At 39.4% G+C, this 5,488-nt stretch overlaps 1 non-coding gene across 1 annotated transcript; it reads right to left on the bottom strand.

Annotated features, from left to right (window-relative positions):
* Positions 1 to 4,906: 4,906 nt before the first annotated feature.
* LOC118760132 (small nucleolar RNA SNORA42/SNORA80 family) lies at positions 4,907 to 5,045 on the bottom strand. The gene has a single exon (XR_004996601.2). It is a non-coding gene; the product is annotated as a small nucleolar RNA SNORA42/SNORA80 family (small nucleolar RNA).
* Between the last annotated feature and the right edge of the window lie 443 nt (positions 5,046 to 5,488).

The following is a 5,488-nucleotide window of genomic DNA, read 5'->3' as shown; positions in this document are numbered from 1 at the left end:
ATGATCTGTGTTTCTGTCTCTCTTTCTGTAAATATGCCTCCAAACCCAAACTCTGGCTTGTCTGGTAATTTACATATAAAAGCAGGGATGTAATTAGTACAAAAGAAAGGGCTCTCTTGATAATGTTTGTAAAACCACCTATTTGCAAAAGATGCACAATAAAATTGGTTAGGAAGAGATGCTCAACTTCTCTCATTATTTAATAAAAGTAAAATAATACAAAATTACAATTTTCCCATAAAAGATAGATATTGCGAGGATTTAGAAAACATGTGAAAGTGTTTCATTCGTGGAAAGATAAATTGATGTATTCTTGTTCAATTTAAATTTTAAACATGTACACAGTCTGAGACAGTAATTCTATTGCTAAAATGTATTCCTAGATAAATATTCAATGACAGTATTGAGTAATGAGGTGGCTAAATTAATCACAGTAAATTCTTGCAATGGAATGCCATAAAGCCTCTAAAAGAATGGAATAAATTTATAGATGAATAGATAGATAGATAGATAGATAGATAGGGGAAATATGGGAATTAATAAATTACTGGTGAAGAAAACCAGTTTAGACAACACTATCAATATTATGACTCTCATTTGTATGCTATGATTCCCATTTGTGAAGTCACATACATGTACATTTTTGTATATACAGAGCTTTCTGGAAGTATCCACAGAATACTGATAGCCCCTGGAGAGAGACACTAAGGTAGGCTGCAGTCATTAATAGTACAACAATTGTCCATTTTAACTTTCCATTACTTGTCAAAACATTTTACTATGAGAGGAACAATAAATTCTGCTCTTTCATCTTGCCTGCATAAGATTAAAACATATTAAAAATGCCCAGTGTAATGAACCAGCTGAGGGCCTGGCACAAAGGCTCAATGGTTAAATCACCTGACAAGTGCCAGGATCCAATATGGATGCCGGTTCAAATCCCAGCAGCCCCACTTACCATCCAGTTCTCTGTAGCCCGGGAAAGCAGTGGAGGATGGCCCAAAGCCTTGAGACCCCGCACCCAAAAGGTGACCCAGAAGAAGCTCCTGGCTCCTGAGTTTTGTTTGGCTCAGTGAATCAACAGATAGGAGATCCTTCTCTCTGTCTCTCCTTCCCTCCATAAATCTGGTCTGCCTTTACAACAAAAATAAATAAATCTAAAAATAAAAATCTTTTTTTTTTTAAATCTTTCTTCTATTAGCTTGTTTATATTTATTTATTTATTTATTTATTTATTTTTATTACAAAGCCAGATATACTGAGAGGAGGAGAGATAGAGAGGAAGTGGAGCTGCTGGGATTAGAACCAGCGGCCATATGGGATCAAGGCGAGGACCTTAGCCACTAGGCCACACTGCCAAGCCTTAAAAATAAAAATCTTAAATAGAGCCAGCCGGATAGGAGGAATACAATGAATGGTGTCTGCCCTACTCAAACATGTTTATGTATACACATGCATGTATCCACACACAAGTACACACACATAAATACACAGTTTCCAAACTCCTGTATTATATTACATGTTTTCAACCTGAAACTTGCCTTCCTATCTTCTAGCCTTCCTTATTTCAGGAGACAACTGAAGAGAGGAACAGGAACAAGATTTAATTTGGACATTGTTGTCTCCTTTTTTTCCAGCGAGGAAGGCAGAATCTTGTATCTTATTTTCCATTTTCAAACAAAATAATATCTTCTTAGATATTACCAGTGACACAGGAAATGCATCATCTTGCTCTCTATTTCAATCAATCTTGAAAGACTGGAGTTAGGAACATTTAAAATATATCTCTGTTGTTATTGAAAAACACAAGAATGATGAGACTTCATGAATAATGATGTTGAAATAACACACAGTGAATTGCAGGGATTCTGACAGGCAGTGGGATTTACAACTGCCTTTCTCTGTTCCAAATCACAGCAACAGAAAAACAAAGCATTCCCTTTCAGTGATCCCTAAAAGAGAAACCACACCCTAGCAATAAACAAACCTTGAGCAAACAGCTGCAATGTGCTTTTATTTATGTGTAAATCATATATATCGAATCCTTTTACTAATACACTATGAATATTATCACATGCTAAAAAACAAAACTTAAAATGACTGAGACTTCAAATACATAGAAACTCAAGCTTCTAGTATTTTTCTCCCACCTCCAATAGGATAGTATTCCAAATTATCCTGCTGCCTCACACACAATGACAGCAAATCCACCCTGAAGTACCACATCTTCAGTTGCAATGCTAGTGAAAAAGTTCTGGGACAACAGTTGCTACTAAAAAGACTCCTTAGAGAATGTATAGTACAGAACTAAATGGAGAAAATAAATAATGATTCTTTAAAGGTTGGAGGGAAAGGCTTTTGAAATGGAGAGCACTGTCAAGCACGTTAAGGGATTTTATATTTAATATTTCCAACAACTCTGAATTCCCATTCCACAGCTGCAGCAGTCAAAGATTAAAGTAGATGATGCTGGGCCCGGCGGCATGGCCTAGCAGCCAAAGTCCTCACCTTGAACGCCCCGGGATCCCATATGGGCGCCGGTTCTAATCCCGGCAGCTCCACTTCCCATCCAGCTCCCTGCTTGTGGCCTGGGGAAGCAGTTGAGGACGGCCCAAAGCTTTGGGACCCTGCACCCATGTGGGAGACCTGGAAGAGGTTCCTGGTTCCCGGCATCAGATTGGCGTGCATCAGCCCGTTGCGGCTCACTTGGGGAGTGAATCATTGGACGGAAGATCTTCCTCTCTGTCTCTCCTCCTCTCTGTATATCCGGCTTTCCAATAATAATAAAATCTTTAAAAAAAAAAAAGTAGATGATGCTGAACTAGACTGTGAAAAAAAAATTATCTATTGTCCCTTTAGATCCTTATGTTACCAAAACAAAACAACAACAAAAAAGCAGCAAACAAAAATGTTAAAACTCTGCTTTCTTCCTCAAAGAATTTATTCTGAGGCAATGGTTCTCAACAGGGTACGATCTTTTGGCTCCCACCAAGCTTATAGTCATGAGTTGGAAGCCACGTCTTCCCAACTCTACGTAATCCTATTCACCTACCTATCAATCACATGACAACTTCCCCAAGCTGCACTTCCCCTGGATGGGGAACCTAGTGATGGTATCGGGTGATCACTCTCGTTTTCAGGTTTATAAGAAGCCGGGGCACAGGAAGGGGTGCGCTCTCTCTTTCCGTGGACACAGAATGGAAGGTTTCTACTGGCTGAGGAACACGGAAACAAACCAGAGTAAGTTGGCATAACAGGCTGGTCATTCTGGTTCTTGTAAACATCCAGAATCCACCCCACCTTTCTGAATCAAGGACTAGTCAGACATGCTGTAGCAGCTCAGCGCTCATGGCCTAGAAAAAGCAACAGAAGACAGACCCAGTACATGGGCCCTGCCACCCTGGTGCAGGACCCAGATGAAGCTCCTGGCTCCTGACCTCAGCTTGGCCCATTGCTGTATTTTGTGGCTATTTGAAAAGTGATCTAATGAGGAAGATGTCTCTTTGTAATGCTGATTTTCAATTAAATAAATAAATCTTTTTTAAAAATCAAAGAAAATGCATATTATAACAAAAAAAACTGCCTGGTTTTCAAACATATTTTACACCAAAATCAATGTATCTTTCAAATCCAGTTTTCTGTACATGTTTAAAGCAGTCTCTTAAATTTAAGTACATTCACAGAAAATATTTTTTTTTTTTAAAGATTTTATTCATTTTATTACAGCCAGATATACACAGAGGAGGAGAGACAGAGAGGAAGATCTTCCGTCCGATGATTCACTCCCCAAGTGAGCCGCAATCCGATGCTGGGAACCAGGAACCTCTTCCAGGTCTCCCACGCGGGTGCAGTGTCCCAAAGCATTGGGCCGTCCTCAACTGCTTTCCCAGGCCACAAGCAGGGAGCTGGATGGGAAGTGGAGCTGCCGGGATTAGAACTAGCGCCCATATAGGATCCCGGGGCGTTCAAGGCGAGGACTTTAGCCGCTAGGCCACGCCGCCGGGCCCCACAGAAAATATTTTTAAAGACCATTGGCCAAAATAATAATGTTGCCTTTTGCTGAAGAGTTGCAGACATATTACCAAGTCATCATATCCCTGATGGCCCAAAGCCTTGGGATCCTGCACCCACGTGGGAGACCTGGAAAAGCTCTTGGCTCCTGGTTTCGGATCCGCGCAGCACCAGCCATTGCGGTCACTTGGGGAGTGAATCATCGGATGGAAGATATTTCTCACTGTCTCTCCTCCTCTCTCTCTCTCTCTCTCTCTCTCTCTCTCTATATATATATATATATATATATATGACTTTGTAATAAAAGTAAATAAAATCTTTAAAAAAAGAATTGTACTTTTGAAATAAATACAATCTGCTCTCTTTATGTTAATTTCATATTTAAAAAATTTGAAGTAATGGTAAGAAGTTTTGATAAAAGGAAACAGTCACATTGATTGAAGTTATACAAGTCTCTGAGGGATATAAGATTTTTGCACCCCTCTTTTTAGAATATTTCATTGGAAAGTTTTTATTTCCTGACATAAAGTTATTTAATAGTAGAGAAAGAAGCTGCAAGTGTTTCTCACCCCGTACCTTGGTAATGGCAGCAAAGTTCAATGTAATATTTTTTTTTTCAGAGCAAAAACAGTACCTACTATTCTCATACCTTCTATTTAAAAGCTTTCATTATTGCACTATGAGTCAAAAGTAGAATTACTTACATCCACCCACACTAATATCTGTATGATAATGACACTGCGTATATCCTGTGAGCACAAGGCACTATGATAATGTCTTCAGCCTCTTAGCTTCCATATTGGGATTAACAACCATGGCTGAAATTCCTCCAGAAACACAGGATGAAAAATTGTTGTTGTTTTTTTTTTCCTTTTTTTTTCCTTTTTTTTTTTTCAACTGTGCAACCTGCTTCAGTGCCAACAACCTATGGAGAAGAGGCTGGGCAATGGTTCGGGGCCAGTTTGCTCTGGCATGGGACACTATGAGAGGCCCATGGGGACAGGAATTGTTGTTTAAATTAATCACCAATATGCTCACTGTGTACAATATTAAATAAACAAATAACAGCAATTCTTCAGGAATACCATATTTAATCAACCAACGTATCTAATGAGAAAATTTGATCACCAGTGCTACTAAATTTCTAATCTGTACTGCATAAATAAGTACAAAAAATGAAATCTACTTTTTTTTAAATCTTTTTAAAAAAATATTTATTTATTTTTATTGCAAAGTCAGATATACAGAGAGGAGAGATCTTCTATCCAACGATTCACTCCCCAAGTGATCACAACGGCCTGTGCTGAGCCAATCTGAAGCCAGGAGCCAGGAACTTCCTCCAGGTCTCCCCCATGTGGGTGCAGGGGCCCCAGGCTTTGGTCCGTTCTCGACTGTTTTCCTAGGCCACCAGCAGGGAGCTGGATGGGAGTGGAGCTGCCAGGATTAGAACTGGTGTCCATGTGGGATCCTGGCACAT

Source organism: Ochotona princeps, chromosome 19 (assembly GCF_030435755.1).
Source record: "Ochotona princeps isolate mOchPri1 chromosome 19, mOchPri1.hap1, whole genome shotgun sequence".
Taxonomy (NCBI): domain Eukaryota; kingdom Metazoa; phylum Chordata; class Mammalia; order Lagomorpha; family Ochotonidae; genus Ochotona; species Ochotona princeps.
The sequence above is the reverse complement of the archived record's forward strand: the minus strand, read 5'-3'. Positions and strand labels throughout refer to the sequence as shown.